This window comes from Euwallacea fornicatus, chromosome 9, assembly GCF_040115645.1.
Source record: "Euwallacea fornicatus isolate EFF26 chromosome 9, ASM4011564v1, whole genome shotgun sequence".
NCBI lineage: Eukaryota > Metazoa > Arthropoda > Insecta > Coleoptera > Curculionidae > Euwallacea > Euwallacea fornicatus.
Genome location: NC_089549.1, coordinates 1,953,607 through 1,978,935, shown reverse-complemented (window position 1 = coordinate 1,978,935; position 25,329 = coordinate 1,953,607). Strand labels below are relative to the sequence as shown.

The following is a 25,329-nucleotide window of genomic DNA, read 5'->3' as shown; positions in this document are numbered from 1 at the left end:
CTGTAACGTACCTATTTATATTGTGACCGCCTTATAATTCCATAATTTATTAAGAATCGTGACTCTGCTAGACCTTTTTCGTCTTTTCCTTTTACCTAAAAAATGTGTTTTAAATTGCTTTTTGAATCGAGATCAAAGAGTTTAATAAAACTCGTTAAATATTTAGGTGGTATAATTGAGTTTTAACGGTTTTAACGAATCTACATTCGAGTAGGCTGTCCATCCACACACAGACCCAAATATGTGAGAATTCTTGGCAATAAAATCCACAAAACACTGTTATTTATACATGTCTATAGTCATATGATATTTGCCTACATTTACCTACTTTACCAAAGACTTCGAACCATGCAGAAGCGTTTCGGTGTTTCTGGTTTCAAAAATTATGGCTGAAACCACATTGGCCTCATTCGCTTTTCGAGGACAAGCTCCATTCAACCGTGTAATAAGCTGCGTCCGATTGCCGATTCCTGTTATATCGAGTGACGTAATTTTTTCAGATTCAGTTAAAACATTCGACTTGAGGTATGATTATTCATGAGCCTTACAGATGACAAGATTCGCAAGTTAAGACGGTACCTCTACCATGCGAACCGTCTGCACAGAGGCGTCATTGATTAAAGTTCGGTCGTACGATACCATAAAATTTGCATTATGCATTTCAATTAAAGTGAATATTACGGCTCCTCATAAACTAATTTTAAACCAAAAATTAATTCGCTTTTAGCATGTCGGTATTCCTAATGTGTTTTAATGTGGTCTACAAGTACCGTTTCGCCAATTGGGGTTACCGGCAAATCGGGTAGGAAGGTGTCCACCGACCAGCTCGCAATAATGTGGAATCCACCTCGATAAGTGTAACATTTAGTTGTGTCTATAGGCTCATCAATTATGCTCTAATTGATTGATTATTCTTCATTTGAAATATAGTATTTGAATTAGAGCTGTATTTGGAGGTGCGTAACGGGTAATACGTATGTGAGAACTTAAAAGTGTTTTATTTTGCTGTTTAATTTATTTTAATTGGTAGTTGAGAAGTTGAGTCCTAATATGCATTTTCTCAACGAGCTTTCTCAAAACAGTTCAACCTTGAACTTTTGATTTATTTTATTTTATGGCGAGTGAACACGACACTGGCGACGATTTGAAAATTCATATTTAATTAAGAGAAAATTTCAAAAAATTTAAGTCCCCGCGGGAATCGAATAACAATTCCCAGAATTCGCGATTTTTTAATTTTAAATAAATTCTTGACCGGCGAAAGCTAATAACGCACGTAAAATGAAGCCTTTAGAGGATTGTTTAACAATTTTTTTAGAATAAATTTTTACGAAAAAACTGCTAACCTTAACAACTATACGTTACCATTAAATGATCGCACACGAAGAACTGATCGTATGAGCTGGCATATGGTGAACCTGGCAATCGATACGAGGGTGAATCTAACATGAGCCGGAATTATGTTCCCCTCCCAGTTGCTCCTTCAATGGGCCACACATGTGCCAATCACATGGGGATAAGTCCGGACTGTAGGGAGGCTATTCCAATGTCGGCCAGTGTACTTTTTCCAACTTTTCCCTAATCTGATTGGCTGTGTGAGAATCGGGTTTCTGATAGAAAATTCTCGTCCCTTGTGACGATACGCGAGCTTCCTTTCAGCCAGTAGCTAGCAGTAGTCAGCTGCGTTAACTGTGCGTCGTCCATGGAGAAAGGCACCGTGCCAACACCCTTTGCAATCCCAAAAGGCACCCTGGTCCGAGGGCGGCGAACAGGGGGCTAGTGTTCGACCTTTTTTCGATCTTGCGAAAATTTCTCACGCCGTTCGCACACTTGGGTTTTCTTTACACAGGTCTCTTCGAACTGTGTTTTAAGTCTTTGAAAGGTTCCCGCTGGTTTTACGTCTTCAAATGTAAGAAATTTGATGAGTTTACTTTATGAGAACGCGTTCCGGAACCTGAGAGTGTACTCCGTGCTCACTCATCTTGGTGCACACTAAAACGCGGCATGCAGCGGGCGTGATTTTGTGGTTTTCCGACCTATTAACCCTAGGCGCACCCTCCCCATCTTCTGCTAGACGTACGGGAAAAATTCCGGTTTTTATTTGATTCACCCCCCTAATATTCGCGGGGAGAAAACAGCAATCGACAATATCACTTAAGGAAAACTGGGTTGTGGCCCAAAAAAACTTGACGTCAACACATTTCAATAAGGGCTCATTTAAGGTCCAGCTGAGTTAGCAGGCAACTAGCTCTCTCTAGCTCCTGCACATGCAGCACTTAACGGCATTTTGCATTTTTACATCGTCCCCCAGGAACTATCACATAATATATTTCCTATATCGAAAAGCGTCCCACTCGAACCTCAATAAGCAATTCAAAGCATGCGGAAGTCTGCAACAAATGGAAATCTCATATCTCCTCCGACATCTACAAAGAATGAGCCAGATTGCTATTTGATGTATAACGCAAATGTAACTAATAGGTCTGAGTGCTGACGTAGCTCAAATGCACAGAGTTTTAAGCTTCTGTAATAGCAACATGAATCAACGTTCAACTTTTCACGTCCGTACATGTCCTCAGCTCGAACAACTCGTGTAAATCAATGTAAGAATACCACTAAGTTGCCTTCTCCATTTTAAGAAAAATTGTATCATGGAAGTCCGAGAGAAGAAACATCTTTGTTGTCCTCTGCAGGTATGGATAATGAAGACTGACTACCACACTGCGAGATTTGGTTAATGCATTTTTTCTTCGGCAGATCGACAACCTTCTAAGATCAGACTACTTAAGATCGGACTATTTAAGTCCAGATATGATCAAAAAACAATTTAAGCATTTCTCGTGCCTAATTGAAGATACCGTTTACAGTTCGCATCGGTTACAGTGGATGGCTGTTTAGGGACCTCTTCTAGGTATGTAATCACTGGACAAAAACATTGTTTCTTGTTACAGGATCTTTATTAAGCATTAGACAGGCTCTCTTGTTAGGAAAACCTTGCTAAAAGGCGAGATTATGTTGAGATTAACCCATGGCAATGTGTGTCAAAACACATCAATCTCTGAATGAGGATAATACGCCGTTGTTACATCCAACCAAGAACGAAAGCTTTTTAATTGACGTCAACTGGTAAAGTCAAATATTAATGAATGAACCATATAATCTTAATTGCCGCACGTCTAATTATTACTATTAAAACAGTTTTACTGATACGGTTTGTTATTAACACTGTGCCTCATACTGCCAGTATACTTGGGCTGTGCTAAAGCATCAGCAGTTTGCCACCTGTAGTACACAAAACTAATGATTATGACATCGTTAATGCTCCTCCGATGGAATACATAATTAGGAGACGTAAATAATGAGTCGAATGTTAAGAGGTTGCAAAAATATGTTCTGGGTTCGTTAATAAGGAGTAATCAGTTATTGATTTTGACTTTCTTGTCATGAATCGTGTTGATGAGGCTCAAGCCGTTACGTAAAAGATCAATAATTACGCATAAGTGGGGAGTTTTCAACTCACAACACATCGAAACTTGAAGGGTTTCTTTTTTTACTCAAGTGACCACTTCAGAGACGGTCTTGACTTGAGATCCCGATGATTTGGTTGTTTGTTCAGTGAAGAAGGTATGGTTCTTGATACGCCAATTCAAAAGAATTATGTGGAAGGTCTGAAGGATGGAGCCTTGACTCCTGATGTCCCGCTATAAATTATGAATATTAATGGCTTAGTATACTATACATTCACAAATTCATCATCTGATGGTGAATTATGTCTGCAGTACGCTTCCAAGAGATAGATGACCACAGATCAATTTGATAACCGCAATTTATACAGCGCTTATAAAAAGTACTGCAACACGTTCATAAATTTAATAAACTCGGTAGATTTTTTTTAATGCCCAAACGCGTAAATTTTATTTGCAAAAAGGCATTTAACACGTCATTTTCGACGTCCGAATTTTTCACCTCTATCCAGCTACCCCTTCCAAGTTTTTATGCTCAAATGGGAAGACGCCCGTTGTGGTACCTACATCGAATGAAAGGTTATTCAATGAGGGATACCACGGTATTCTCAGAACTAAAATTGAATCTACAGTTTCTAAAAAAAAGAACAAAGTTCACGTTCTGAAAAGATTTAAAGTTGGACACTCCATCCTTGTTTCACTTTGAAAGGAGGTGGAAAAATAATCATAACTTGTAGAAATTCCAAATCACCAGCAATTTAAGCAATTGTTTAAGTAAATTCACTTCTTATTGTTTTAGATTTAATAATTATTTTACTATTATTATTATTGTTATTTTAATTTGTCATGAGGTGGGCCAGGGTGATGTATTCCCGGCGTTGCGCCTATGGTTAGCGTTATCGTGCAGGATAGAATCACAACGCTGCTTTGAAGATTAAGCATAAGGTGCCCTGTCGGCAGGAATTTTCCTAGCGGTATTCCTTACGATTTTAAAAGAGCAGTGTTTGCGTCTGGAATCGGGACCTTTTACAAGAAATGAAATCCTGCAGGATAACTGCCTTTATGCTATGCTAAACAGTTTTAATTGCACTCTAGCCAGGATACGCCCATGGTTAGTGTCCAGTTTTTTTACTCTGAAGGCTGGAAAGACGGTTGATCGCTCTCTTTCCTTAGTGTCGTCACAATCAAGTTGTACGTGTACGACTCTGTTACTAAGTAATAAAAATATATACAAGTGTTAAGAAAGAAGCACCTAGTTCATACTAAAAAAAGGGGAATAGTATAAATTAGCTCCCCCCTTTTTTAACAGTTATGCATCTACCACAGTAAGAATGTCAAAAGAATTGGTCGTTTATCTGAAAAGCGAAGAATTGAAATTTTAATTTTTCGGGGTAGGAAAATCGCAAAGGAACTTACGAAGAAGTGTGTCGCATATTTAATGATAAATATCAGATCGATCTATTGATAAAAGTGTTGTTTGCCGGATTAATAATACATTTCGACAAACTGAAAGTGTGGAAGCTTCTCCAAAATGTGGAAGACTCGGGCACCAACTGGCGGCGATAAAACTCCAGACAGTTCTTCGTCTATCGATGAAAATTTCATGCAGCCCACCAATCTGCTGATGAATTTGATGTATTTGCAAAATCAGCAAGCAACCTTTTAAAATGATGAAAACTTCATCCATGCAAAATTTCCGTTACCCAAAAATTGACGCCTGAAAATTTTGATCGCAGGATGGAGTTTTCTGAATTGGTGCAAGGAAAAGGCATACAGAATAATAGGTTCTTTCTGAGAATTACGTTTTCCGATGAACCAACGTTTTGTTCAAATAGATCTATTCATCGACGTAATTGTCGCTATAGGTCTACAGACAATCCTCATTGGATGCACACTCTGCATACGCAATATCCAGAAAAACTCAATGTATCAACGGGTATAATCGACCAACAGTTCATCAATCTATTTTGCATAGAGGGAAACGTAAACAACTTATCTCACTTGCACTTATTGCAAAACGAAATATTTTCATCAATCATTGCAATTTTTCCTGGAGAAAATATAGAAAAAGTAGCCAATAATATTTGTTTCCAACCATATGGTGCACTACCACATTATGATGTGGCTATGAGAGAGTATCTTAATGAGATTTCCCTAGGAAATGGTCGGTAGAAGAGGCGTAATAGAATGGCCGCCACGATCTCCAGATCTTACACCCCTCGATTTTTTTTGTGGGGCCCCATTTTAGTGCTGAGCATACCGTTGTATTGAATTACTTTTCGTTTGATATACTACAATGGGCGCCTTTCCAATTGAAAATCGAAAGTAATGCATTAAATGTATTTATTAAAATAAAATCATACGTGTTTGAGTATTTTTTAAAATCATCACGTTTATGAAAATTATTAACGTGTTGCAATATTTTATGCAAGCTTTATATTAACGGTTATCAGTTTAAAAACCTTTTTGCTGATATATGTGTGGCGATCTATAATCCTCCTTTGACACACTTTTCACCTATGGTTCGGTAAAATGAAGATTTCGTGGTTAGCGTGGGTGGTGGGGTTCAGCTAAAGAAGAAACCCGTTGATGTTTAAGCTTGAATTATTAATAACCAGGCTCTATATCACTACTTTCCACGCGTCTAACTTCCTGGTTGGAAATTATTGACGAGACACATGACAAAGATGCAAAAATTTCATCTGTAGAAAGCCCCAAATTCATTCAAAATATTAGAATGTCTGTCCTAGAATCTGCAAGCATGTCAGATGAGACAGGGAAAATGGCTCCGTTGAACGTTTTGGATTACCGGCCCCAGATCTTCACTATTTCAAAGACAACATCTATCATATCCTGCTTTTGGAATCTACTATCAGGTAGAAATGCTCTAGGATGAGATTGGTCTTATATGTCTTAATGGATTTTTGAGGCATTAAGGTTTTGTACTTAAATTTGCAAAGGAAATTGCATGTTGGATTCCCAGGCCTAATTTGTGACATTTTAGGACCAGGTTAGCCTCATCAATCTTCATTCGTCTTTGACTTATGTTTTCTCTACTAAATTTAAATGTGTTTCATTCAACGATTCTAACAGACCAGGATCATCAATCATTATGCCGAAGCATTTGCAAGTTCTTGCGTAAGTTAATTTTTGCATAAGTTTTTGTTAAAATCAAAATCTCACAAAAAATGGTGAAGAGATGTCTGAATTGTTGGCAAAATCACTTTCAAACGGTGTAAAATTCGCTATCGTCAGATCTACTAGCAGTCTAACTCGATCCGATCTGACCTGACCTAGTTTACTATAGATACCAAATTATAGAAGTTCTGCTAAATTTTGCAGTAAAGTTCTTGGCAAGTTTCAAATAAAGGGTTAGGACGGTTCATAGCTCAATTTCTATAGGAACTGTGCCCCTGCTAAACTTATCAGCGTATGAGTAATTTTAGCCCTAAAAGGAAGTAAGGTAACTTGAAACTTAGAACTACGTGATAACTTTTGGTGTAATGAGTGATATTTAATATACGATGAAATAATGCTCAGCAATGAAATCTTCGGTTCCTCGACAGGGGACAGGTTCAGGTTAGTTCAAGTTAGCAGTCCTCTTCTCATTTGCATTTTAGATTTTTTAGTGGTGGAATTCGCGAGGAAGAGAAAAGGGCAGTTCGGTTGGGAGATTGTCCCTCTTTTGGAAAAGCTCAAATAAGTCTGAAATTCGATTACAGTGAATTCCGTAACCGCGAGATTCTTGTTGTAAACTAGATTTAAGTAATGTAAGCGTCGTCAAGTTCTTCAGTGCGTCTAACTGTTAATACCGAGTGTTACTCGGCTAGCCGAAACGCCATCCAATAGTACGGCCTTTTGGTCTTGTTCTTAGCGTAAAAACGAAGACGCACTCTTCCTTGGCTTACTTCTATAGCGGAAGGCCTAGAGCCCAGAAGAACCAATTGCAACTAGCCGGCAGTTTTCTCAACTTCTTCGCACGTTTTCTCGATTTTTTACAGGAAATCGTACCGATTCAACTGTGTCTTTACCGTTTCTTGGAGTCTTGCTTGGAAATCGGCAATTTTCAAACACGTTTCAGTAATCGCGGAATAGTAAATTGTCGACGGCATTGACATTGTGAATGGTGTTTTCAAGTGTGTGAAAAGTTCATCGTTCGTGAACTGTTACGTCAGGGTCGGCAACGGTGCGGCGCCTGCGAGTGAAATTTGGAAAGTCCCCAGTTCAGTTCAAGGTAAATTTTGATTAATTTTTGCACTATTACAGGGAGTTTGACATGTAGTGCTTGCGTAAAGTATGTAATAAATTCATTAGTATGAAAACTAACACGTTTTGGAAAAAATCCTCGGGCACGTCCGTATAATTTTCAATTTTTTTTCCAAGATTACTCATACTCATGACGTCACCGCTGCCTGAGATATCGCATCGTCGGCCATTTTTCAAAATGACAACTCCAATTTTTTTATTCAAAGCATTACTGAGCATTTTGTTCTAAGTATAACCCGCGAAAAAACGGGGGGCAACGTAAGACGTTTTTTTGAAAAAATACCATCGAAGCACGCAAACCAACGCTTGTTATTCACCGTTGTTGATGTTTGTTGTTGAGTCAAGAGTATTTTGCATTCTGTGTGCATAATTATTTCCGTAGTGCTCACCGCTTAAAATTAATTAAAAAATGCCAAGCTGCTACCGAAAGGGAAAGAAGTGAAGTGCTATGCATGATCGGATTTGATGATAAGGCGCGTGTCCAAACAGAAGCTGCAGAATTATTTAACATAATTCATCCTGATCTGCAACCAATGAATAACCAAAGCAAAGTATCAAAAATTTAAAAAAGCGTAGGGAGTTTGGACATGTCCGAGATCTACGTGAAACTGGTCGATCTTCGATATCTGAAGACGAAGAATTACATATTTTGAAAGCAGTACAAGAAGATCCACATTTCACAGTAAACAACGTTTTAACTCTGTTTAACAAACCTGCTTTTACTGGGCACAATACATTGAAAACGACTATGCACCGTCCGTACAAAGCGCAATTAATTCATGAGCTGTCTGAAGATGATATCGATCGTCGAAATCAGTTTTGCGACCAAATGCAAGGACTCTTCAACAATGATGAAACTTTTGTAAAAATAATATTTTTCTCTGACGAAGCCGCATTTACTTTAAATGGCCATTACGTCAACCGGTAAAACTGTCGTTGGTGGGCTTCTAATAATCCCCATTGGGGGTGGATTTCCATAATCAACACCCCTAAGAACGGAATGTTTGGTATGCCATAATATGCAGTAGAATTCTGGGTCCTTAATTTTTCAACGGTGCTCTACGAAAAGAACGATATTTAAGTTTTACGAAGACTTAGTCCCAGCGCTAGTTATTTTTTTATCTCGATTCAGAAGAGTCCGATCTGCGAAATACAAATATCCAGATTTCGACAGGATGGAGCGCCTCCCCTTTATCCACCACCTGTGCCGGCATACTTAAACGAATCGTTGGATAGGACACAGAGGAGCTTTAGAGTGACCAGCTCGGTCTCCTGACCTAACACCCCTTGACTATTCTTTGTGGGGATATTTAAAAAGAAAAGTATGTTTCACTAAGCTCTTAAATTTGGACGATTTAAAAAGGCGGATTCGTGAAGAGATACGACTTACAACTCCAGATGTCGACAATGTTCAAAAGGAATTTATTTACTGCCTTGCTTATTGTCAGGCAGAGGAAGGGGCTCAGTTTGAACATCGCATTTGATGGTTTTCTTATTTTTTTTTGTAATTTTTGTAAATTAAATCAATGCCATTTTTCTCAAAAAATATCTTATGTCACCCCCTCGTTTTTACGGTTTATATTTCAGAAAATATGCTCTTTAATAGTGTCCGATGACGTCATATCTCAGATAGCGATGACGACATTAATTTGAGTAATATTAAAAAAAAAATTAAGTAAATCGACGTGCCCAAAGATTTTTATCCAAAACATGTTAGTTTTAATCTTACAGAATGTATTTCATAGTTTACAAAAGCACCGTGTTAAACGCTTCAATTTTCAAATTGAAAATTTTTCGACGAAGTTTCAAACAACAAACAACTCATGAAAAATTCGATAGAGCAACTTTTCAAAAAAAAATCAAACGTGAGGTCGGGAATAAATAAAACTTTTTTATTTTTTTGTTAGATTTTTATCAAAGAAAATATTATCGTCTGAATTTTTTTTTAAACTTACCTTGATTTATCATTAAATTCCCAAGCCAAATTCCTACAGAACGAATGAAATTTTTGACCCGCTGGATAATACGATTTGCTTTGCAAATGGCTGACAACGGTTAATGCCCATAAATTGCAATATTCAGAAGTTATGAGTTCATGCTAATGAAACGATCAAATAAATGTAGGTTTTGTTTGAAGAGTGCAAGGAACGGGGGACAAAGTAATAAACGATGCTACAAATGAGTTTAGGTTAAGATTGGAATGGGTGAAAGAAATTGGGGCTATAAAGAGGATATAAAGATGCTATAAAGAGGACTGATATGCCTCGGGAGGAGATCTCTCAGACAAAAGCAGGTTTCAGTGATTTATATTCGTGGTTATAATTATTGATTATGAAAGAGTTCTAGGGAATCATCGCTTGAACAAATTAATAATAATTATCGTACAATGTTAATGGCCGCAATTTCCACGTCTTTTCAAACATTTAAATTGGAATTAAGGCCTTTTTGGAGAATGAAAGAGAGCTCGAGCGTTAAGGACAACTTTTGAATTTTCGAAAATTACATGGAGTGCTTCAAGGAAAAGTTTATGGATATTTTTAATTATTTGCAACAACTTGAACAGAGAATACTGGAATTTCTCAGATTGATATCATATGAGGGTGGTTGAGTGGAAGCTACGAGAAGGGGACAATTAACTTGAGTAACACTGGAATTTTTTATTTAATTAACCGCCAGCGGCGAAAAAATTCATTTATTATTATCATTTATTTATTTTTGTGCTTTCTTGTGTTAGACGGTTATGAACATACTGATGGATTTGCTAGAGATCTTTCGATTTCCCCCAAAAAACGTTTCCCTGTTCCACGTAATTTGCCAAATGCGTTGCCCTTTTTTCCAGCGGAGTCCTTTAATCATACAATCGGTCAGTTCAGACCAGCGACTTGAAGGGAAGTTATTAACTTCCGCTTTGGAGGTAGCCTAACATAAAATTAACTATTAATTTGCCTTCGTCAAAAATTGGCCAAACACTCGGTGTGAATCAAAACGTATTGAATTTAAGCTGTGAGAAAAAACAACAATGTCCAATCCCAAAAATTGTTGCATGAAAGGACTGTTTAATCGGATGGCCAATTAAAAATAATGCCCTGCTCAAAAGGCTAAGAAAATTGAGAAGTTGTGCCACAACCACAAATATCCCCGAAGTGTGATTTGGACTTGATCACAACGATCAAAACGGAAAATGAAACTACACGAGTTAAACAAATCAAGGAGACAACGAGCAATTGCTGTTTACTCAATTCTATTAAAGAGCTCATGAATTATTACTTAAAATTCGGAATAAGACTTACTCCACCACTGGATGGCATGAGGGACGAAATGGTAATTAAATCAAGTCCGAACAATGGACTGCACAGATAGATGGTCCTAAATAATGGATCCGGAACAATGGACTGCTGAGACAGCTGGCTAAGGAAGCAGTGGTTTCATTACTTCCAAAAAAAATCTTTGGAAAGAAAATATTATTCAAGGCGCTGAACAAATGTATTAAAGATAATAAAAGTATGCAGTTTTAACTTATACAGAATCATTTTCCTGTCCCAACCAAAGAGTTTTCGTTTGAAATTCAAAACTGCTTATATTGAATTTTCCGAATAATCAAAGCAAAAAAAGTTTATCTGCTTTTTAAAATTTATTTAATATAAGTTTTACTGCCAGTTCGAATTTTTTTTTTTTTAATGTATTTTGCACACGAATAAAACTGGCGTCAGTGCTTCATACATAGCTAAAACTTGCTTTATAAAACAGAAAATGAGATGGTTATTTACGACGGCAAAATTACATTTTCATTCAGTGATTGATCAGTATAATTGATCTCAATCATCCTCCCATACTTATCAGTTCTTCAAGTCCCTGACGATGGGCGTTTGGTACTTAAGCGGAGTTTACACCAGCATGCAATCGTCGGCGCCAGGGTTTTTGCATGTTTAAGCAAGTAAATTTCCAATTGATAGTAAATTGGCGTCAATAATTCATGCCAATAAATATGGTAAAATGAAATGAATTTCGCGTGTATTTTCTACTGTCACCTAGACTAGAAAATAAAGAAAATTTTTGTGTTGGAATTGTTAAAAATACATTTAATACTTGAAAGTAAATTTAACGTTAAACTCCATCGACCGGAAGAAAAGTTATTTGGAAACAGCATTCTTGCTATCAAGTTTTGAAGGGCTGTTTTCCCGTAAGCGCGAGCTTTTGGAGAGAAATTTGTAAGCATAAGTGCAATATTTCAACAAGAACTTTTCATTTCCAGGATATTGCCCTCATTTTTGGAAATGCCCCGCGTATTGCATGCCCTTAGCTACACAATTCAGAAATCATGATTGGATTTTTTTTTTCTGCATCGGGGCAAAGCCCCAGGTGTCTAAGCAAAACGTGACTGCAGAAATAACCTGAACTTTAGAATTTAACGCTGCATACAATAATTCTATGTAGTCCTAAAACCAAATGGTTCGTCACACTTAGCTCTAATAACAAGACAAAAATCAAAAATATTATAATTTTTTTGCGTTTTATCAATATAATAACTAAAGGAGCTTTTTAACCTTCATACCCAGCACAATGGGAAATCAAATTAAATAATAAGGCCCTGATGGCAAAAACTCTTCTGTTCTGTTCGTCTTTAGCGGCATTTAGAATGTGAAGTTAAATAACTAAAAAAGCAGCTACCGAAGCTAAACTTCATACCGCGGGAGCAAAATAAGATTTATGCGTTACAAATTGCTCAATTATTATTAAGCAAAATCCGTAAATTCTTGGGTTCCTGAACCCACGAAGGCGAACATATGTATCTAGTCAGTACCAAATTGGAATCACTCGTACATGGCTAAAAAGCTCCGCGAGGCGTAACTATACCAGGTGTCCAGGCGAACTTTGGACATAGGAGGTGAACACGAGACGTCGGTTTTTATTTTTTTTGCGCCTGCACGGATTATCCAATCGAAAAACTTTTACATAGAGGTCGTAGTACTCAACGCCACAAAATCAAATTAAAAAAAAATATATATATATGTTTCGCGTAACCGTTCAAGATTACTTCGACTGGTCAGTGTTAAGACTTTGTGTTTGTTTAATTCTGACCTTGACGCTGACCAATCGTGGTCTCGAACGGTTACTGGGGACATTCAAATTTTTGCAATTCGGAACCGTTTTGAGCTAAAACCGTTCTAATTGGAAGATCGCAAAAATTGCAGAATGGTGGCCGGTCGTGCGTGTTCCGTGAAAGTTTTTCAATTGGACAATCCGCGCAGGCGCAAAAAAAAAATAAAAACCCGTTTAGATGTTAATCTTCTATGTCCGGGGTTCGCTTAAACGCCCGGTAGAAAATTCTCCAAATCCTTCTCATTAATCAAACAAAAAGGTGTAATTATTACATAATCCTTGGCTTTGGCTGTGTGAACCAATCAACTATCGATACGTCGATGGTATCAAACATAAACTCGCCGTGATTAGCATGGGAAATTACATGCTAAGAACTGGAATATTCTCATAGGGAATTACAGCGAAAACTATTAGAAGTTATCATAGATGTTCTAAAGCATCCTCATTAACGAGGAATTTCTAAAATAAAGAAAAATCGATGGGATAGCATAAAACGTCTGTTTCTCGTCGCTAAGACATCCCTGCCCTGTTATTATTCAAACAGGTATAAGCTCTTAGTAAGTGAATAATTTACAGGATGATTCGAGCTCCAGCTACATTTTGAATTAGAGGAAAACTGTGGGATTAATTCGGTTGGAAAAGAGCTGGTCATTTTAGTATAAAGTAGACGAATTCTCATGCAATTTCGAAGAAATCTGTCCAGAAATTTAGCTTCGACTTCGGAAAACATCAGTTGAGTACCAATTCCAACAGTTCTGCATGTCCTACCGTTACAAGAAACCCACTCGCAACGTCGGAAATGCTCACTTGAGAATGTTGGGAAGGCAACATTCCGTGAGAATAAGGCATTAAATTTACTATCTGAGGTCTAATTTATTGTCGTATTGTCAGCTTACATTATCAGAATTTCTTCAGATATTGACCCGTAACGTTAGTTTAAATTAGTTTCTTAGGATAATTTACATTATAACGTTCACAGCTTTCTGCCTTGGACTTGAAGATTTGACCCAGAAATTTCAACATTTGAATAATTCGAATTAACTAATAAACACCGTAAATCTCTGAAATGTTTCAAAATGATTCGTGGTTCAGTTGATAAGAAACTTGTTTTCGAGGTTTCACCCGATGATGGGCTAATACAGGTCGGTTCAAAAGTTTATGTTTGGTTGAGCTCTAGAAAATTCGTAGAATACGTATAGAGGTGGAACATAAACAATGGCTCGGCGCAGGGTCACTCGCCACAACTGTAATCTGGCTTTGTCTGTGATTCAGTTCGTTTTCGAGGGCGAGGCATCCACTGGCCCCCCCGAAGCCCGGATCTGACTCCTCGCGATTTTTTTATTTCGCTGTAAAAAGTTTACAACTTTTTGTACCCATCTGTATCTCATAAGCATCAAAGTTACATGTCGAATATAGAAATTATTAACGCAAATTTGCAGTTTGTGTGCATCTAATTGAAACCACAACCGACAAACACAAACCGCATTCTCTCTGGATTTCCTTTTCCACTATATCGAAGAAATTTACGATTATTTACGTAATAAACATTTCTGAAATATATGATTGCATGTTTAATGTACTAATAGGAAAGTGAACCTGAGAACATAAAAGTGCAAGGTAGGTATTATATAGTACCTGGCCATTGACTTGCGTGCTTGTTAAAGGAATTTCCAGACTTTAGGCCTCTATGTGGGATTTAGCAATTTTAATAATCATAATTCCAAACGTTATGTTTCCAGGAAGTCGAATAATTCAAATAGGCCAATTTGTCGCTTAGAAGATTTTAGAGAGAGTTGGCAATAATCTAAGTTATACGTAAAAGGTGAAGAATGTCTGTTGGCACGACTACAGACGAAATTTATAGGTTCGTTCGCCTCCATCCTTACAGTTATGCAGGTACAAATCCTCAGTTAGATAATAATTATTTAATAAACAAGCTCTAGATGTAAATGTATGTTAAAACATTCGAGATTACGCTTCACACATTTCAAAAATCGGACGATTAAAACTAGCACGCTGTCTTTAAATATTAACGCAATTATTGTTGCAGAAAAGACTAAATGATAATTATTAACAGAAACCGGTATTACAAGTAATAGAACTGACAATTAATTCAAAGTTTTATTGCAATTAAATTAACGCGTAAGATTTGCCGCTCAATATTTATAATTTTTTATAATGGAAGTTCGTTATTTTCCATGAAAGAGCACAAACGATTTTGACGTTCTCGAGGCACATCGGCAAAACTTTCCTTAGGAATTGCACGACACCCAGTAACAATTCGCTGTCTTACCCTTTCAACCGTTTCTAGTTGCGGTTTGAACGCTACAGATTTTAAGTGTCCCCAAAAAAAAAATCTAACGGCCTAAAGTCTGGAGACCTAGGGGGCCGCTCCGTCGCACCGCACCATCCAATACATCTTGCGGGGTAATTGTCATCTAACCAATGCATAATGGATACAGGCGGCCTGTAGTCGATCACTTCTGTAAGCGAACTCCTGTAGTAGCAAGGGTACAGGCAAAACCTGTTCCCAAGCGACCGACTAGCTGCCGATCTAACATGTTCTCATTATAATTAATGACTCAGGTTCTGGATTAGACTATCCCTTATTGTATCTAAATTGGCTGAATTGAATTCTAAGCTAAGCCAGGTGAAGCACTATCAATGCTTATTGATCTCCTGGACTTGCATGTATCATTCTCCCAGAATAATCAATCTTCTAGTCTGAACGTATCCACACAATTTGATGGATTTCATAGGAAATTTTAAGGAGAGGAAGTTTTTCCAGCCATGCGAACTTGGAAGCTAATAAAGTTGGTTTCCAAGTTCGAGTTTTCGTGGCACTAAATAAATTCACGTTCTTTCTATGGATATGATGTTTGGATCGGCTGCTTGATAACATTTGTATCAATATTCAAGCTGAATTATCAGTCAATTATCGCAATGCCAATCCGCGAACTCATCCATCATGATAACTCGCGGAATTGTTTTGATCGCGAATTTAAAATGTTTTGACTTGAACATATAATTGTCCATGTGGTTGTTTAGTGTGGAACATTGCAAAATGTGTTTCAATCTGCTTAGTAAAAATCAGCTTTGTCGATGTCGAAACGTGCAAAAAATAGCAAAAAATGCCGAAAAAATGGTCGAAATGCTGAAAAAGCGTTTCATCGAAAAACTTCAAATTTAACCGAAAAATCAAACGAGATGCTTTTATTGCGAAAAAGTTGCTTATTAAAAGTAGTCAGAATGGACATTTAAATCCGGGATTTTGCGTTGAAAACAGCGGAAACTATGCAAAATCGAAATAAACTTTTAAAAAGTCGCTGTTAAATGTGGCTTTGTTGTTGGTTTTGCAGGGGATCTGCGTTTACAGTTAACTGAAAACATAACAATGCTTGTATGTAAATTAAAAAAAAAAAAAAAAAATTCAAACGTCTTAGACAAACAAAAAAAGCTTCGACTAAGTCATCGTTCCTTAAGCCTCATGAGCTGCAAGTTTCTATCTCAGCAACAATTATCAATGCGATTTTCAATTAATTCGTACTCATCACCTAATGCAACAACCGCCACAAACGTCCTTCAACTTCTTGGAGCATCGTTGACAAAAGACCACACTCTTAAATAGCACATAATCAACATTAGAGCCTCATTTTGAATCGAGCAACTACTCACAAATTAGACCCGTAATGCTGTAATCATCTGGGTTTATTAGATTTTAATTGAAATCTCTGTAAACAAAATAATAAGAGAACTGTGAGATGCATTAAGATCTCGCATTTCTTCATGAAAAATAAGTGGTAATTTGTGAAATTGTTCGTTCGGCTTAAAGTGCTTCGGTGAGGTACTTTTGTCGGCTTTTGGGAGCTATAAAAATGCTACTTTCATGGGAATTCTGTGAGAAACAGAACTCTATGTATAAATAATTTTCATGTTTTTTAGATTAAAGAATCAGAAGTAATTCTGGTTTGATTGACGTAGATAAGCATTCACATGTCATGATTTTGTTACAGTTGGTGCGGCACCCTAAAGCATAGCAAGCACCAATTCATATGATAATGAATGATTGTTGAACAAAATTTTCTGTTATTGAAACAGTAACTTTTAATTATTATTTATCTGCTGCTTTCTCATTCTTGAACTACTGTTAGCCGAGCCAACGCAAAAATATATAATTTAGAATTAATTGATCGAAAGAACCTAGTCATAACACGATCCGATCATCTATTAAATAACGTGTGTTCATCCCATCAAAGCTCAGTAGCCTTCAATTAAAAAATTGAACCAACAGCCGCTCCTATGAAATTCACTATCTCACAAACCGAAGGAGGTTAACACTTTTTTACAACCAAGTTTGCGGTACTATTCGCCGGTACCGATTAACATACAATACGAAATTGGTATCCCAGGTATAATGAGCATAACAGTTTCTACCTATGGCTTCCCTGGCAGTCAAGATTAGGAATTTCTAATAAGATGAGCGTGCATAAATGCATGTTACCTTAATGATATCCGTTAACCAAAATTCCATATATGTGTTGATAGGACACTGCTTGAAAAATATGACGGAGGTGATGGTTTGAGAACATCTAGTATCTTTGGTGTATAATTAAACCATAGGAACATTTGTGTCTGATTATGGCCACTCACCTTCTACTTACAACAATAATTGCATTGTTGCGATGATGCATGTAACAAAGGAATAAAAATGATGATTACGGATTAGATGCCATTAGTCTCTTGGGAGCGTGTATTTCTTCTCTTATAGGTGCTTCAATTTGATGTTTTCGTTCCTCCCCCATAACACGTGTGAGTTTTTTTTGCTTCTTCATTATGGTGCATCTTTTTTTCTTTTTTTTTTGGCGCCACGAAGAGATGGATATCTACCTAAAAACACGTGGCTGGGGGTCATTGTTGGCCCGTTGGTGACAGTCAGGTGATGCGGGATTTTTCACCCACCTACCCGATAAAACCACCCCCTCTCTTCGTCCTGTCCCCGAAATCGCCTCGTCGGCATTTTTTCAGGGCGCTAAGTCGCTCCAGCTACTGCTCATTCAGCAAGTTTCTTCTTTTCCTCAGCACTTTTCTTGCGCATTATCCTCCCAAACGACCCACTCTAATGCCTTCCACTCCTCGCAATCCTCCGCCAACTCTCTCCCTATCGCATGGTGCTTATCTAGGTCTTTAAATAATCCTTCTAGCTTTCCTCTAAATTTACTCACCAACGGTATGGACACTCTGGCATCTTCCTTGTATCTATGTCCGCAAAGTCGCATTATCCAAGAAAATTCTCAAACCTTGTTTTTATGCATTGAACCACAAAGTATCCGCTTAAGAATGCTAAACAGATCGTACTAGGTGATCCGTCCATGATTGTGCAATTTTCATAAAAATCGCAACGGCTAGAGATAATGCACATAGTTTAATGAAACTTCATAAACATATTAACAACACTATATAGAATAAATAATGTAACTTTCGAGTCAACTGCAGTGCAGAAAATTTTTGAAATTCCGACAATGTGAATATTGTGAATTTACATACTTAGCAACTCGTCTGAGCATGGTTCTAAACAAATGGCCAAAGTTCCCTTGCAGTAGTGTATTCCAGGCAACTTGAATTGCATTGCGTAATTCTGCTAAAGTACGTGATGATTTCTCCAGAGTGGTAACTCGTCTTCCTATCATGTCCCGTATGAGTTCCATCGGGGCAAGATCAGGAGAGCGCGGAGGCCAAGTGAGCGCATTAGCATTGCGACGTTGTAGATGAACTGTGCATTGTCTTGCTGGCAAGTACGTTTTTAATACGCTGAATGTATGGTATAGCTCCCTCCCGGCACGCAAATAGCGCACACTCAGGGGTGCCAACTTCCCCACAGTACTGGCACTTCGGCCCCTTTTTCCTTATTCTGTGAAGGTAACTCTCAGAACTCTCATACCCGCTGAGGGCCTGAGTTAAGTAATAGTCAGTCCTTTTATGTCCAAAGTCCGCCCATTCCCTTACGTTTGCTATCAGTCTCGTCGTCCACTGCACCATCTTTGTCCATTCATTCTATCCCACTTGCATTCTATTCAGACTCCTGTCCCTCGCATCCTTTCCTTTCCGTGTCGTCCCCCTGTTCCTTCCGTTTCCATCTTCTGTACTGTCAGAAGGTCATTAGGCAGCACCCCGCTATTACCTGCGCAGCCGTCAGTGACGCTGTCCGGTAACCACATATCGCCCTGAGCAACGCCCTCCTTTGCAGCCACTCCGAACTGTCCTGAACTAACCTCGACTAACCTGACCTAATCTGGACTAACGTGTGAGGGAATGTGTGCAAGTTCTCACTTGAACCAACAATCGCTTGACGATTTGTTCTTCGCATCATTTTCTTGATCTACAATATCTCCGACTGCGACGATTTATTCCCCTATGACCTACATTGTTGCCACTTCGTCATCAAATTAACACATTTTTCTTTTTTTGTGTGTTAACGGGTAATACCAAGACAACCTACAAACACATATAGCAATAATTAAGTGGGCGAAGTGTAGACAAAAATTACCGCCTGTCTCGTTCTAGATCTGACGAGCGGTACCGCGGATGTAGAACTACTGCCCAATTAAAGTAGGAAATTAAAAGCTATAAATAACTTGATTTTGCGGACTTAACGGAAGTATTTAACCGCTAGTTATACTTATCTGTACCTGGGAAATGATTTCAGGTTCTCGTTAAATTTCTAGAGAATTTGCAAAATTAGGAGCGATTTATGCATGCAGTATGCATTGCTGAAGGGAAAACAACGCTCCCATTACTTTAAAGTAGAATTTCACGTCGGCAGAGAACTCTGAGGCGCCAACGAGTCTCATTCCTCCGGAGGTATTTTTGAAGCACTGAAATCAATAGATGCCCCCAATACCACAAGATGAATTACCAAGACGTCCGAACCATCAACATATTTAATCATTGAAAGCTTATGGCAAGTCAAAGCAGACCAAATCGGAAAAATGTATAATTGCATGTACTGGGTGTACATGTTATACATATCTCGACTGTCTGCGCTGGTATTCTCTACAACAGCCTACATTCCGAAGGCCTTGCAGATAAAATACGGAGGGACCTTGGAAATAAATCAAAGTTCGAGTACAAAGTAGAGAGAAAAAAAATTTAATGCACGATAATTATTTTAATCGGCAGTAAATCTCTATCTGGTTGGTGCAAGAGCTTGTTCGGTGGAGAAACGAGAATGTTGGACGATAGGCCATCGGACAGCATGAAGCATTATGTTCTATTTTTTAACCATATACGCGCTTTTGTATTTTTCTTTCCTTTTTTCAGGCTTGTTCTTTCGGATTTGACAAGAGTGGCACGAAAATTATAGGGAGGAGCAATTATTATTCGCCTCGTATTTAAATTTGTGCTTAATGGCGGTCAGAGTCATTTTAATTCTAACTTTGATATCCAAGATGTAGCGGTTGTCATGTCTTCTACTCGACAACAAGGCAATTTAAATATTCCAGTTATTTTAGACTTAATGGTAAATTATACTCACTGCTTTTGATGCCTGACAACCCGCAACCTTCCTAGACCAAGATCATCTCTAGCTAAAGCGCTCTGGCAAGTTCAACTTAACAAAATACACTCCCTGACAAAATTATGGTCCACCCCGAGTTTCTATGATGACTGTCAACTCTGGTATGCTTTTTCGAGTTATTTTTGCTTTTGCAACATACCAATAACAAACGAAAAACGACTTTTTGATAACACAAACTCATTTCTGGTTGAAATGCGAAAAAAAAAGTTCCAAAATTCCAAGGCGACAAGGATATAGGTCACGCTCGATTTTCAAACACGACCTTGTCCAAAGCGCCGTAATAGTTCATTTTTAAAACATTAAAGCCGTTCTGTTATTATTTATTTATTATTTTTTAATACGATTAAATTCAGTAAAACAACGTTAAAAGAAAATGTTTTGTCGAGGAGCCAAAAGAAGTTCGAAGAACGAAAAAAACTGGACAATTTCAAAAACTGTTGGAATTTTAAATGGAACTCGGCAAATTACAAGGAATTTTCTTGGGCTAGGCGATGGTTATGGCCAAAAGAAGAACACAGACAGGTCCATGGCAACAACTGTCCGGAAACTGCAGCCGCTGCATGGGAAATTCGTGAACGAGCCGGAGTACAAACAAACATCAGAAACGTCCAAAGCTTTGCGCAAGAAGCCAGAAATTTGAAGCGATTAAAACTAAAGACAAAACTTCTTCTTTCAAAAAACCACAAAGCCGACAGAAAACAATTCGCAATTGAACATGGAAAAAGAAATGGAGACAAGTTACTTTCAGTGATGAAAAACGTTTTAATTTAGATGGTCACGGTGGATATCGCTATTATTTCAACGATTTACATGGGGATCTTTTTCCTCATGTAAGGAGGGGGAGGAGGTATCATGGTTTTGGTCGGGATTGGGTACTGCGAAGAGATTGGATTAATATTTTGTCTGCCAAATATTAACGAAACAAAATATATCATCAGATAGTTGAATGAGGGGAAGAGCCGACAAGGGGGAGGTTCATCTTGCAGCAAAACAACGCACAGCGTGAACAGTAAAACATTTTTTTGAAGACAAACATATTTCAGTTGTACCCTGGCCGGCCCGACCACCAGATCTTAACACTATTGAGAATTATTGGGCGGAATTTCCTCGAGCAGTTTATGCGCACGGAAAACAGTTCGATCCCATAGAGGACCTCAATGCTTTCGTCGTGGTAAAGTGGGCTAATATCCAACAAGAACACATACATTTTTTAAATCGCGTCCAAGCCGGCTGATAGAAATCTCAGGAAGCAACAGGGGATTCACACATTACTAAATGGCAAGACTATGGAGGTAATCAGCAGATATAGAAAGGATGCCCGTGTTTTTGTCGTATTGGAATGTTGTTTTCCTTTCGCATTTGAACCAGAAATGAATTTGCGTTATTAAAAAGTTGTTTTTGTCTGTTGTCTGTTAGTTGCAATGTTGCAAAACATTAAAAAATTTTTAAGGTTTTGTCCGCTGAAATTAGCAATTATCGTAAAAAGTGGGGTGGCCTGTAATTTAGTCAAGGAGTGTAGGAACGTGTAAAACCATTAAATACCCATTTAAAGACTTGCAATGTAATTACTATAATCGCTTTCTAAATCTTAAATCTTGAGCTTAAACCGAGTTTTTCAAATTGTTTTGATACATTAATCAACATGAAGCAATAAATCATTTAAGTGGCACCTGTTGCGAACATTATAATAAATTGTTATTATCTACTCTAGCTCTTCCCAACGTGTTGGAATAATTACCATCAACAATGAGTGCAATGTTTATTATTACAGGGATTTATGGAAGTGATGGAATTTAGGTTAGTTTAACGAAGAAGCATGAAGAAAGCGGATCTTGAAAACGGCATCAATCAATTTTCTAGGTGGTTGGGGAGTTACTAAAGCTGGCAGCTCAAAATTTAGTATTACAAAGATTAATTGGTAAAATAAAGTTTATTCTTTCGACAAACCTACAGGGCGTTGCGACATTTCCTCTAGTTTCCCAGTGAGTCATGGAAATTCTCGTTTTTGGGGGGTGGCACTAACTTTGGACGAGCATGCGGCGGCCTGCCGATGGAACTACGAAATCGTCAATTCTAGGGGAAAGTTTCGAAATTTTCCTTTAAGAAAACTGATACTTTTTGCCATTTATCTAGTTTCGACCGTCGATATATCGGAAAATTCTGAACTTGGAATGTATAAAAAAAAATTGTTCAAAAAAATATGGTGAATTTATTCACAAAATCAAAAATCTTTATCTGTTCTTTGAGATAAATTTCGTTCCCTTCGAGGTGCCCCCGGACCGGCGCAATGCATTCGCGTATTCCATCGTTTTTCCAATCTTCGAAACAGCCGGAGAAGTCGTTTCCCGAGATGGCCTTCGGTACTTCCTTCGATTCGGCTTTTATCTCCTCAATCGCGTCGCAACGGCGTCCCCGGAGCGATCTTTTGAGCTTGTCGAACAGACAGAAGTCGAACGGTGCTAAATCAGGCGAATACGGTGGAACGACGTGGGTCGAGTTTTTGACAAGATGTTCTCGAAGTGTGGGACGGTGCATTATCGTGGTGTAAAAACCGAGAATTGTCTGGTCATAATTCTGACTCTTGAGGCGGATGGCGTCACGCAAACGACGTATAACGGGCAAATAATATTCCTTGTTAACAGTCCGGTCTGACGGAAGAAATTCATAATGGACAACACGACGATAATCGAAGGAAACTGGCAACAAGACCTAGATTTTTGAGCTACTTTGACGCAGTCTTTTCAGTCTTTCTTGCACGACATTCGCGGAACTGGTCGGTTGTTCTCGGGTCGTTTGCATAGATTCGACTCTCACCTCCCGTAATGATGATGACGTCATGGTAGTCAGAAATTTTAGCAGATATTGTCATGAAAGTTTGCACAGATGTCGCACACATTGCCGCCGACCCACCAGCAAAATAATTTCATAATTTCATATTTTCACAAACCCGTGAAGTTTAAATGAAAAATCCGCCTTATTAGTTTTTGATCGCAGGCGCACTCGTGCAGATGACGATCTGGCGTCTTTTGCAATTTCCGAGATTCAGACTCACTTTTGTCCCTATTTTTCAATCGTAATTCAACTCCAAATGAAGGTAATGGAAAGTATGATCAGTGTTCACGTGGGGCGTCCAGGATGGATGCAGGATTGAAATTCCGTTAGTTCAAATGACTTCAGAAATATGCTCTAGCGGGGCCATTAAAAAAATCAAAAATTTTCCAAGAGAGGCAGACATCTGTTCAGAAATTTAAACTTTTCTCCATGGATAAATCGCCAATTTGTATATCAAAAAGGTCCCTGTTGTGACTATGTACCTTTCTGATCCTCCCAGACAAAAAAAACATTTCCATGTCTTTATCCTCAAAAGAAGTGTTCAGGAATCAGGCGATTTAACCGAAAACTAAGCTTAGTCAGTAAGCAAATAATATATTTACTTGCACATTTGGGGGCCGGCCGGACCGCGCCCAATACTGCGACTGCTATCAAGGGACCCCTTAACGAAGGGGCTGACAGACACCGTTATCTGCCGTGGCCCTATGGGACAATTTTGATTCGGGACCCAGAGCAGACACACTTTGCAAACATAAATTACGGGTTGAATGACAGACACCTTAAGCAGTTAGTTTCAGTCGACTAGACAGGTGTTTAGGGCTTGCTCAAACTCTTTTATACTTTTTAGCTCGAGTGTCTGCTAAGGCCCTGAGAGTTAACGAGATAAATATAGTTAATTTAACTTTAGCTTTTGCAGGCACGAAAGGCATTACCATAAGGATAGGACACTACGATAATTTTTTGTCCCGTTCGGGAATGGGGAAAAATTAGGAGGTCGCCACAACGAGTTTTAAACTTACAATCCGGGCCCGTGGGGCGTGGCATAATAAAATATTAGCGGACACCGGCATCATTTGTGGCCTTATAAAGCAAACCTGAATCCGACACCGGTGTTTGCCATGGCGCTCAATATGTTAAGCATGTACAACAGCTATTTACTTTCAGATATCAAGAACGCATTTCAAATTCAGGTTAGTTCGGGTTACTTTAGGAGTACCACTATTTTAAATTCACGCTAGGTAGATACTTGAATTGCAAACTCGCAATGATATCCTGTAAATTCCACTTAGCTCAGGTTACTTCGGAGTCGGTCGGAGAGCAGGTGATTTCTCACTGTTTGAAATTAAATGCTTTGTATTTGGTTAGTTCAGGTTACTTTGAGTTTTGAGAAAAACACTTACTCAGTTACATATTTTGAAGTCCTATATTTAAAAACAAGGCCATGGCCCAGGTTAACCCTGACGCCCCCTGACCCTTCGCGCCCTCTTGCCCGTGCTGCAACAAATCCACGGGAGTTAAGGTGCGTTGAGGGGAAAGAGGCGCGAAATTGTACTCACTAAAAGCTTCTTCATATTCTTCCTTTTTGGTGGGAAATCCTCCTTGGTGGAAACCGCACGGCTCTCTTGAGTATTACAACCCCTATTACACTGAAGGGATGCCTGTCTGTGGTTCACTAGTACTTAGTCAAAACGGTCTCCTCTTCGTTCTCTCTCCTTCCCTTTCATACTGTTTCACTTCTCTCTTCATTCAGTTCCCAATTACATCTTCAATAGTCTTTGCTTCTCCAATCTAGGACAAAAAAGAGAAGCGCTCCGGCCTATTGGCCTCTTCGCAATGAGGGCACTTTTAGCGTGTTTCACCAATTCTATTAGTATGGTGTTTAAAACTTCCATGTCCACGGAGAGCTCGAGTGGCAAAATAATTTGCACATATGTGTTTCTAGCTTAAGTACCCATAAGAATGAGCTTCTTTGTCCATTAGCCCTTTAATGGTTCATTTTCTTATTTATTTTACCACTTACGTAGCGTTTCTCCCCTGCAGCGCTCTTGTGTCAGGTCCATTTCCTGCACCTGAACCCTCTCTTGGGTTAGCAGA

General features: G+C 38.4%; 1 protein-coding gene across 1 annotated transcript in view; it reads left to right on the top strand.

Moving 5' to 3' along the window:
• The first annotated feature begins 7,373 nt into the window (after positions 1–7,373).
• The window catches only part of tyn (trynity), a 73,723-nt gene continuing 55,767 nt past the window's right edge, over positions 7,374–25,329 (top strand). Inside the window, exon 1 of the mRNA XM_066285613.1 lies at positions 7,374–7,698. The gene's annotated coding sequence lies outside the window, so the exon portion shown is untranslated. The remainder of the gene's footprint in view (positions 7,699–25,329) is intronic.